This window comes from Lontra canadensis, unplaced genomic scaffold, assembly GCF_010015895.1.
Source record: "Lontra canadensis isolate GAN:19392208 unplaced genomic scaffold, GSC_riverotter_1.0 scaffold81, whole genome shotgun sequence".
In the NCBI taxonomy this organism is placed as follows: Eukaryota; Metazoa; Chordata; class Mammalia; order Carnivora; family Mustelidae; genus Lontra; species Lontra canadensis.
The window spans coordinates 1,278,788-1,290,699 of NW_022631075.1; the positions used below are offsets into that span (position 1 = coordinate 1,278,788).

At 40.0% G+C, this 11,912-nt stretch overlaps 1 pseudogene; it reads right to left on the reverse strand.

Moving 5' to 3' along the window:
- Positions 1–8,651: 8,651 nt before the first annotated feature.
- LOC116882136 lies at positions 8,652–9,796 on the reverse strand (annotated as a pseudogene).
- Between the last annotated feature and the right edge of the window lie 2,116 nt (positions 9,797–11,912).

The following is an 11,912-nucleotide window of genomic DNA, read 5'->3' on the forward strand; positions in this document are numbered from 1 at the left end:
AAGTTGGTGCAGCCACTTGGAAGACAGTGTGCAGGTTCCTCAAAAAATTAAAAATAGAGCTACCATACGACCAAGCAATTTGACTACTGGGTATTTACCCCAAAGATACAGAGGTGGTGAAAAGAAGGGCCATATGCACCCCACTATTCATAGCAGCAGTGGCCAAACTGTGGAAAGAGCCGAGATGCCCATCAACACACAAATGGATAAAGAAGACATGGTCCATATATACAATGAAATATTACTCAGCCATCAGAAAGGACAAATATCCAACTCTTGCATCAACATGGATGGGAATGGAGGAGATTACACTGAGTGAAATAAGTCAAGCAGAGAAAGTCAATTATTATATAGTTTCACTTATTTGTGGAACATAAGGAAAGGTATGGAGGACATTAGGAGAAGGAACGGAAAAATGAAGGGGGAGAAATCAGTGTGGGAGAAGAACCATGAGAGACTATGGACTCCGGAAACAAACTGAGGGTTTTAGAGGGGAGGGTCATGGGGGAATGGGTGAGTCCGATGATGGGTATTAAGGAGGGCACGGATTGCATGGAGCATTGGGTGTGGTGCATAAACAATGAATCGTGGAACACTAGAGCAAAAAGTAATGATGTACTGTATGGTGTCTAACAAAACATAATAAAAATTTAAACATTAAAAAAATAAAAAATAATCCCTCTAAGGTGATGTTGACAACAGAACAATAAACTAATCAAGGAAATAAAGACTGTGGTGTAAGAATTATTTTGTTAGGTAAATTTCATAGTCCAGTTGAATTTCTTTCAGCCACCCCACCCTGCTTCAATCCATTTGCTCATTTCCTTTTGTGAGGCCTATTTTTGAAAATGAACAAAGGTTTATAGTATTAAAAGTGGAGCCTCTAAGTTTGGGTCTGTCATGTTTTAACAGCAGCTTTTGTAGCTCTTTCAGCAAAATAATTGCCTTTAGGAATTTTGTCATTTTGCCCAGTGTGAGTTCTACAATGGATACTGATAATCTGAGTAGGCAGTTGTAAAGCCTGTAACAAATCAGCTTTTAATTCTTCATGAGATGCCTTAGCCCTCACTGAAGTCAACAATTCTCTATTTTTCTAAATTTGCCCTGTTGCATGACAGAAACCAAACACCTATTTATCATCAGTATATAGATTTGCTTTCTGTCCAGAGCCGAGAATCTCAGCTCTAGTAAATGCTACTAACTTAAGTGCTTTACCCAACTTAATTCCAGACAAAATACAAGCTTCCAAGATTTTATGGTAAGCCACCACAACATAGAAAGCCTTGAGTTGTCTTGAGAAAGTTGACTTGAGAAAGTCCCAAGTATATGACCCATCAGGAAAATTATGGAATCTGCATTTTGAAAAGGGTGATTAGATAGATTGGGGCTTAAGGTTTCTTTCTGTCACAGTTGTACCATCACAATCATCCATTCAATTTCCTAATCTGGTGAGAAAGTACCAGGGTTGGGATTGAATAATAATGCTTGCTCCCAGCCAGACTGACAGTGAATCAACAAATGCTGGGTCTTACATACTTGTGAGATATGTATCACACCACATGTGGGACACTCAGGTCAATCAAGAAATCCAGTGGAAGTCTTTTCAGTAAGTGTGGTGGCTGCCACCCCAGCTCAGAAACATTCAGGCATTTTCAGGGTACCATGGCATCCAGATTGCTCTATAGTCTGATCCTAACTTTAGAGTTAAAATTCTAGAAGTACCTTTATTTTTAGTACAAAACAAATGGAAAGGTTTTCAAAATTTGGAATCCCTAAAGCCGGGGGAAGGACGATAGCCAATTTTAATTGTTCAAATCCTTTTGAGATCCTAGGTAGCAAACAGAAGCTTTGAAACAACAATTATGCAATTGCACCATCAGAGATTTTCCCTGCCCTGCAAAAGCTGGAATTCATTGTTGACACTACCCTACTAGACCCCAAAGTTGTCTAAGTATTTTTTGGGGGTAGATTTCATTTGCGCAATTTTTAAAAAAGATTTTATTTATTTATTTGACAGACAGATCACAAGTAGGCAGAGAGGCAGGCAGAGAGAGAGGGAAGCAGGCTCCCCTCTGAGCAGAGAGCCTGATGCGGAACTCGATCCCAGGACCCCGGGATCATGACCTGAGCTGAAGGCAGTGGCTTAACCGACTGAGCCACCCAGGTGTCCTCATTTGCGCAATTTGCTGGCTCCTATATTACAACACCTTGTAGCCTTTAGGTAACAACAGATGCCCAAAATATTTCTTTCAGTTTGGCAATACTGCATTTTGTTCAATGTGGCTTAAGCCCATTTGAAGGCAAAGTATCGGTTTTACATTACTGAAGTTACCAGAAAGTTATCTACATATTGAATAATTACAGATCTTCCCTATGGGACAGATTTCTGTTCTCCTGCAAATGACTAGAGAAAATAGTAAGGGAGTCCCCAAATCCTTTTGGAACGCTCTAACTTCATAAGACTTACTTATGACTTTTTCATAAGTAAAAGCAAAAAGAACATAGACTCATCCACTAGAAGAAAAGCAAAGAGCATGAAAAAAAAGGAGGGGGGGACAATACAGATCATTTACAGTAAAAACTACAGACAATGGTACTGAAGTCAGAATAGTTGCAGGGTTAAGGACTATATAGGTTAAGGAACATAAAATTCATTTATTTGTTTAAGATACTGTACAAATGTACACAGTAGTCAATTATCTGTATCAAATTTATCTTCTTTACTAAAAGTATGGGACTGTTACAAGGTGAAGGCACTTTCAAAATTATGCGTTTTTTCTAATTTTACTTATTTATTTTTAAAATTTATTTTATTTTTTCCCTTAATTTTAAAATATAACAAGTTTATTCCTTCAAATTGAGCTCTAAATAAAGGGCATTGTTTTATATGTGGCCATGGCTGTTCCTTTTGGTAAACTATTTTTACAGGTTTTCTATCTCAAATTAATCTAGTATCATTATTGGGCACCTGGGTGGCTCAGTCGGTTAAGCATCTGCCTTCCGCTCAGGTCATGATCTCGGGGTCCTGGGATTGAGCCCCACATCAGGCTCCCTGCCCAGCAGGGAGTCTGCTTCTCTCTCTCTCTCCCTCTGCCCATCCATCCTGCTCCTGTGTTCTCTCTCGTACACATGCTCTTTCGCTCCCTCTCAAATAAATAAACAAAATCTTAACAACAACAAAAATACCAATAACCAGTATTGCTGTAGTACCCAGATACAAAATGAGAAATTCCAAGTTAACTGCAGAATAAGTAGCACCCATATCTACCAGAAAAGGCAAAGATAAGTTAACCTGAGAGAAAGGTATTGAAACATATTCTCCAGTTCCTACACCTAAGATTTCCCCAATCTATCATTTTTTTGAGCCATTTGCCAATTATTTCCTAGCTGAAGATTTTGTCTTTCTGGGTTTTCTGGATCCTCTTGTTATAACTTTTGCACCCTCAAGGGACACTTCCTACACTTTCTTTTCCTCCTTGGCTTTTGGCAATAATGATACACAATTTTCCCTTCTTCCTTTGCTTCCTTCATAGGTTGACCAGAGTAAGGTTATTCCCTTCAGTGAAGTGTCTTGTCACTAACCCTGTGGTTTTTCATTTCTTCTCTTCTTTGTTTATCTGTAGATTGCCACAAAACTCAGTAGCTAATGCTAAGCCTAAGTTCTTTTGCCTTTTCAGTCTATGTGATTGCCTTTCCCTAACTTGAGTTCAGATAATTGGCAAGACAGCCAAGACAAAGGCGAATAGTACTAGAGGGTGATTTTGATCTGCCCCTGCTTCCATACCAGTGAATATTGAAAAAGCAACAGATTACTAATGAAAATCAGTTGGGAACTCACTTATGTCTGGGTACCTCTTGGTAGTGTCTCCCAGCTCATCATTAACAGAAAGGCATTAAGTCACCCTCCTTGATGGGTTTCTAATGCCCTTAGTTCTACAGTTGTAAAAGGTGGCTGATAGCTTCCCTTGGCCATGATACACATTGTCATTTCCCAGTCTCCAACATGTTTGCTCCATGACCTCAGTGAAATTTGCTGGTTGCGGAATGCCTAGCAGCCAGTGCACATGTCCATATGTGGGACTACAAACTGAAAATGCCGTGGAGCACTTCTGGGCTCTGGGCACAGAAAAAGAAGTCTTTAAATGACTAATAGTAGAGTGCCTGGCTGGCTCAGTCAGTGGGGCATGTGACTCTTGATCTTGGGGTTGTGAGTTTGAGCCCTATATTGGGTGTAGAGATTAAAAATTTTTTTTTTTTTTTTGAGAGCAAGAGCGAGGCAGAATGTGTGGGGGTGGGTGGGGGAGAGGGAGAGAGAGAATCTTAAGCAGGCTCCATGCCTAGTGTGGACCCTGAGATCATGACCTGAGCCGAAACGAGTCAGATTCTTAACTGACTGAGCCACCCAGGTGCCTCAAAAATAAAATCTTAAAAAAAAAGGGGGGGGGGGGGACTAACATCATCTGGTGAGAAAAGCAAGTGGGTTACCTTGGAGGCCCGAATAGCCTCTCCATGGCCTCAGCTTCACAGGTTTTCTGAATAGGAAGGGCAGGTTTTCCTTATACAGGCCTTGGGGATATTATGGGTTCGGTTCAGACCACTGGAATAAAGCAAATATCACAATAAAATGAGTCAAATATGTTTTTGGTTTCCTGGTACATATAAAAGTTATGTTTACAATATACTGTAGTCTATTAAGTACACAATAGCATTGTGTTTAAAAAAACCATGTGCATACCTTAATTTTAAAATACTTTATTGTTAAAAATACTAACCATTATCTGAGCTTTTAGTGAGTTGAAATCTCTGATCACAGCTCACCATAAAAGGTACAGTATTTTAAAGTTTTCGTTGTCATGAGAATTACCAAAATGTGACAGAGACACACAAAGCCAGCAAATGCTGCTGGGAAAACTATGCCAATAGACTTCCTCAACGCAGGGATGCCGCAAACCTTCAATTTGTAAAATATTCAGTATCTGTGGAACACAGCAAAGTAAAGCACAATAAAAGGAGGTATGCCTATTGAGGCAAAAATGTAGGATTATACAGCACTTTGGTTTCTTTTCTCATGTTGATATTTATCAGGCCTAACATGATTTTTGTCGTTCCATGTGGCCAATGCAGCCACTCTAGCCTGTTGCCTTTGTATAGAGACATAATCTTTTATCCAAAATCCTGATTATTTCTTGATCACATTTCTTTTTCATGCTTGCTCTCCTAGGTACATGTTTTGTGTTTCCTAAGGAACTCTTAAAAGTGGATTTCAGGGGATGTCTGGGTGGCTCAGTGGGGTAAGCCTCTGCCTTCGGCTCAGGTCGGGATCTCGGGGTCCTTGGATCTCTGGTCAGCAGGGAGCCTGCTTCCCCCACTCTCTCTCTGCCTGCCTCTTTCCCTACTTGTAATCTCTGTCAAATAAATAAATACAATCTTTAAAAAAAAAAAAAAAAAAGAAAGAAAGTGAATTTCAGGGCTGAGACATGAAGTGGAATCAGGCTAGGACGCCAGGCATACAAACATGGGCTCCCCCAACAGGGCAGATAATCAGTTACCAGCTAGAGAATTTGTGTCCTTGTCTTTCCTTGCAGGGAAATCTACTCACGAAGGGAACCACCATGTGAAAGATTGCTGCTTCCTTCTTCTCAGGACTCGATTTGATATAGGGAAAGATTGAGATGCAGAGAGAACTGGTACTGCAAAGAAATGAGGGTGGTTCTATGGACAAGAAAGTGCTTTAGTTTTTCCATTTGCCCTCCCATTGTTCTCAGTCTTTCTGCTTATCAAATCAATCACTTTTTACATTCTCCTTAGAAGGACAGTCATCCAGTAAATGCCACTAATTCATATGCTTCGAATGAGGCACGTCTAAGAACCCCTTCAAATATGTTCATTTGTCCAAATCAAAGAAACAGTCCTCGCCACCATGAGACTGGGTCCTTATAGATATGCCCATTCCAAATTGACAGAGAGATATTAACAATTTAAGAAAAAGCCCTGCAGGCAACGTTTCTGGCTTTCTACAATTTTTCTACCATCAATGTTCATAATGATCCTGATGAGGATTTTAGAGCTGGTATCACCTATGCTTACTCAATAATAAAGTCTTGAATTGGGAGAGGGTAGTTCATCTGGCTGGTATTCCAAAAGAGTGGAGAGCAAGAAAGCAGACTTTTCTTAATTCAAGGTTTCTTACCTGAATGTTGTGTGTCTGCAAGACTTTTCAGCTGATCCACCCAATTCAGGAATTACCAGATAAATCCTTACTGCCAAATCATTGGGAAACTATAATTAAATATAAAATTTCTTGCGAAGCCACTAAAACTTCTTCATAAAACATAGACAAGAATGAAATGGTTTTGTTACTGAATAAGCTTTAAATGAGACTGCAATGTGCAATGACAGGCAATCTACTAAAGAGACTGTATAGACCAAAAACCCTCCTACCCTTTTCCCTACATGTTAACCCACGTTGGAGTTCATATTCAAAGAGATGGCTCCTTGGTCCCCAGCAATGACATTCCTGGTATGCAAAACTGGAAGAGGCTTATTTAGCTTTGAAAAACATTTACATGCATTTTAAAGAGGCTGAGCTAGCAATTATAATCTCATTTTCTGAGGAAATTTTAAGAGAAAAGTGGAGGCGGCGGGTTGAGGGGGGAGGAAAGTTCTCTACTTTTTGCTCTAGGGAATTTTTTTTTAAGTGATTTTTTTTTTAGATTTACCCTTACGCTGGCAAAGAACAGTCAAGGTCACGATCCTAGAGAGCCCTATACTACCTAATAAATTACCCAGATAAGGTCTCATACACAGGAAGAAGAAAAGTCCTTAGTAGCTGGATCTAGAGTATGCGGTGAGCTCTGGCTCTCAGGTGTAAAAACAAGACAACAAAATGGAGTCATTTAGGCTAAGCCCCATGTGACCAAATCCAGACATAACTTAATTGTAGTTTTAGTTCTCTCAGAAATGTAATCTTAAACCAGTCAATCAGTAATCACCTGACCAGTCCTAGTTAAGAAATCTGCCTGATAGAGCCCTGCCATCCCCTAAAGGAAAATAACCCTGCAATAACCCGTCTGCTTTTTTGCCTAGTATAATTTCCCTGTCCCCCTTCCCGTCTACCTATATAAGTCTTTGATTTTATATAGCCCATCAGAGCAATTTCTATCTGCAAAATTGCATACTGCATGATTCAAATTTGATTTTTGCTCAAATAAACTCTTAAAATGTCTAATATGCCTCAGTTTATATTTTTTTAAGTTTTTTTTTTTTTTTTTTTAGTAATCTCTACATCCAATGTGGGGCTCAAACTCATGACCCCAAGATTAAGAGTCCCACAATCTTCCCATTGAGTCAGCAAGACACCCCTCCTCAGTTTATCTTTATTTTAGTATCAGTGAATAGATTTTTTTATTGTTAAAGTTATATTTTATTTTATTTTTTCATTTTTTAATTTAAATTCAATAATCCAACAAATAGTACATCAGAAGGATCTGATGCTGGTTTTGACAGATTAGGGCTAGAGCTACTCAGATACTTTAGGTTTGTATGGCTTCTAGAATCCAGCCTGCAGATAGTTGGGGTCACAAAGCCTCAGCTACATTAAAAAAAAAAAAAAAGAGCAATATGGGGGGCCCCTGGCTGATTCAGTCGGTTAAGTGTTTGACTCTTGATCTCAGCTCAGGTCTTGATCTCAGGGTTGTGAGTTCAAGCCTCACACTGGGCTCCACCGCGGAGCCTACTTAAAAAGAAAAAGTAATTTGGGCCTAGAAATAAGATTAGAAGTTATAGAGAAATAGATTTGTGTAAAAAGACATTATTTTTTTTATAACCGAATTGAAATTTACTCATTTTACCTCAGTTAACAAACTATTTCACAAGAAAAACTAAGCATGTTTGGGGCACCTGGGTGGCTCAGTCGTTTAAGTATCTGCCTTTGGCCCAGGTCATGATCCCAGAGTCCTGGGATGGAGCCCCACATTGGGCTCTCTGCTCAACAAAGGAGTCTGCTTCTCCTCTCCCTCTCCTCATGTTCTCTCTCTCGCTCACTGTCTCTCTCAAATAGTAAATAAAATCTTTAAAACAAACAAAAAGACTAAGCATGTTTGGGTGCCTGGGTGGCTCAGTTGGCTAAGCAACTGCCTTTGGCTCAGGTCATGATCCTGGAGTCCCGGGATCGAGTCCCACATCAGGCTCCCTACTCACCAGGGTGTCTGCTTCTCCCACTGATCTCTCTCCTCTCATGCTTTTTCTCTCTCATTCTCTCTCTCTCAAATAAATAAATAAAATCTTAAAAACAAAAACAAAAACAAAAACTAAGCATGTTTAACCAAAACAATACTTCTGAAAGTAGAACACCATTTTCTTTTTTAGGAAATAATATTGCAAACGGTTGCTTCTGGGTCAATTTACCACAGTAGAGGAGCAAAGTAGTTAAAGCATAGCTATGCTCAACCGAGCTGCTTTTCTGCACAATTGTAAAATACCTGAAAACTTCCTAAGATCAAGGTTCTATAACCATTTTAAGAGACAAGACTTTAAGTGTTTTATAGCTACCTCTGTAAGAGGGGCTTTCCTGCCCCAAATGGTCAAAGCTTAATCAGAAGGTTGATGATACTTAAATTTTTTTTTTCTCATCATATCTTCAGTTCAAAATACTATTGCAGTTGGTAATATGACATGTATCTTGTCTGATCTAGATGATACAGTCCAGAAAGTAGGGTTTGAGAAGATAGACCCTACACTCATGAAGGAAGCCTTGGCCCTCTGTCTGCAGGCCGTATACTCATGTCCCCTTCCCCTAGTTTTATAAACAGAGGACTCTGAGTTCCTTGACTTTCAGTGAACTGGAGTAGAGAGTGTGAATTACAATGGTGAGAAGGGTGTGTACTTACAAGTGAACTATCCTGTTTGATGTGGTACAGGTCCTGGAGGCAAATATTTCATATAAGGTAGAATCTGAGCAATAATATGTCTGTGGAGAAGGCGCTGGAGAAGAAGTCACTGGTAGACCTGAAGCTTGGCTTCAGGTGGTATTTGATGAGGTATTCGATGGCTCACTGGTGGTGGAGGGGAGAGTACAGTACAAAATGTTTCTCTGGAGGTATAATATGACGAGAGTTCAATACCACTGGTTGACGCTGATATTCAGGATGATGGTGAGCTCAGGTGTAGAGACAGGAGGTAGTGGTTCTCAAGCACCAGAATCTGAGTCATTAAGTTGCTATGTTTTCTTGTTGAAATACAGAGGTTTCCTGACTCGCTGAAGGAAGTTGAGGTGAAGCTGTGTACGACGAACTCCGTTGGAGGAGCATAAATATCTTCTTATGGCTTGTGCAGTACGTGTTGGAAAGGAAGTGGTGGTATAAAACGCTGCCTTGTTGGAATACGGTTCATATGATGCTTGTCTTATAAAACAATCAGAGATTTCATGTGGCGCTGCAGCAATAAGTAGGATGAACATTTTCAAGTTAAGGACGGGCAGCAGGGTCTCTGGAGCTCATGTGGCGGTGGCTGATATGAGCATCTAAATCTCGTTGAGACAAATACGTTCTCTTGCATCCCTGAACAGTGCTGCACATGAATAGAGAACCTTGTCCATGCTCCTCAATTCGGTGAACATATTTACTACAGCCTGGACATATCTTATCGCCTCCTTTTTCATGTAAAATAGCACAGGCATAGCAAAAAGCATGCTTACACGGAATCATCCGCCCATAGATTTTAATGGGCAATTCGCATTTGTCACAGAAATGAACCGGGGTGTTATCCTTTTCACCCAAGATGTTTATCTGAAAGTCCCAGAAAATATCTTCACTAGACCTTTGCTCATTTCTAAACGATTCTCCCCTATTAAAGTCGTATCGTTCTTCCTCACTAGCATCGAGTTCTTCAGCGTGCTCCATGATTCGACTTTCAGAGCACGATGGGAACGGAAGTCAACCCCACTGACCCAAGGAGCGCATGCGCCCTACCCTCTTGAACCAGTGAGGCGGAAGGGCAAGTGGGTTGCCCCAACTTTGACCTCTTCTTACATATCCCCATTCTGGTGATGGATTTGGTTAGGAAAAACAGGAAGTGTTTCAGAGTGGAGTTTGGTTAGACTGCTTTTTTTTAATGCTACAAGAAAAAGTAGTCTTTGACTGGAGAAAGAGACTAATCTGCAAGGGGGGAGGGGCGAGGTGGCAGGGGGGTGGTGAGTGGGGAAGGAAGGGTGGCAGGGAAGGTGACCAGGCGCGGGGGGGGGGGGGGGGGGGGAGAGAACGGGCAGGCGCAGTAATACCTGAAGGCATAGACCTGAGGAAGCCTAAAATGTGTCCTTTTTTGGGTAAAAGCCCATCCATTATATGAAATGTTCAAATAGAGACTGGATATCTTCTTGTCAGGATGCTGTAGCTCTGGCTTCTCCAACATTTCTGCCAAAGTAACCCTGATAGTAGAGACAAGTAAATTTAACTGTGAGAGTGAGGGGACACAGTTCTAGGTACCTCTGAAAGCAAGATATTTCTTTGAATAGTTGTACTTTACCTTACAATTACGTGAAGATAACTTGTTTTAAAATGTTGGTTTAGGGGTGTCTGGGTGGCTCAGTGGGTTAAAGCCTCTGCCTTTGGCTCAGGTCATGATCCCAGGGTCCTGGGATCACCCCACATCGGGCTCTCTGCTTAGCAGGGAGTCTGCTTCCCTTCCTCCCTCTCTGCCTGCCTCTCTGTCTACTTGTAATCTCTGTCAAATAAATAAATAAAAATCTTTAACAACAACAAAAAAATAAAATGTTGGTTTACTGTATTTTGTTTTATTTTATTTTAGAAGTTGGTTCATTTTAATAAAACAAATACTGCTTTTAATTACTTAAATTCTGTGAATTTCTCCCTGCCCCTAAAGTCAGTCTTTGAGTGATTGTGATACCCCAGGAAGGTGTGCAGGATATGTACCAAAGGTTGCATGTAGCACACTAGTATATCTCCACTCAGTGTTGGCACACTACTTTGTGCTACACTGCCCACAGTAGCTCCTTTACTGAGGAAAAGTCCATCCGGTAGGACTTAAAAATACTTTTTATACAGAATCCTGTATAATAATATTTGTATATAAGAATATCTATGAATAAAAGTTAAAGGTTGAAAGTCCCAACAAATTAAGAAGATGATGAGTCACATTATAAAATGTCTTCCCATATCCCCGGATTTCTAATTTCAGTTCTTTAAATATTACATCCTCCTGGCATATTTGATGTGCATTTATAGAACATTAACAACTTGGAGGAGAGACCTAAGTAAAATAAAAAATTCAAGAGCAAATCAGTGATCACTCAAAGATGAAGATGAAACATATGATCATTCGTTTATGGAAAGATAAGGCTGGATTTACAGCAATGCCATTAGTATTCACATTTTGGGAACTTAGGTCTACTGTAAAGTGAGGCTCACCGTCACTGTGATAGCTTCATTCCACACCGTCCAGAATAAGTGCACTCATTTCCATTACAAGACAACTTTGTAAAGGAAGTAATGAACTATGATGACCAAATATGCCAAATATGCGATTAAAAAATAATTAAAGGCTAGGTCAGAGCAGGAGATTGCCCTCATTAAGCAGATTACCCATTCTCCGCTGAAACGCCAGCGCATAGTCAAAGCTGACCTTTGCCAAACAAAAAGAGTCAGCAGGGATGTTGCAGCAGCTTCAAAATACTGCAGAGAAAAGAAAAATAAAAAGCCATAAAAACATTTTTTGATGGTCTCCATTTAGATACTGGAATTGCTGAAGCATATAGGTAGATCAGAATATTTTTTGCAATTATGCTCCGTGATTGATGCTGGGGATTTGGAGAAATGGAAATAATGGGGAGTTGACAAATTTTCACATTTGCGGACACTTTATAGAAGAAAAAAATATATAGCCACATGGAACATTTT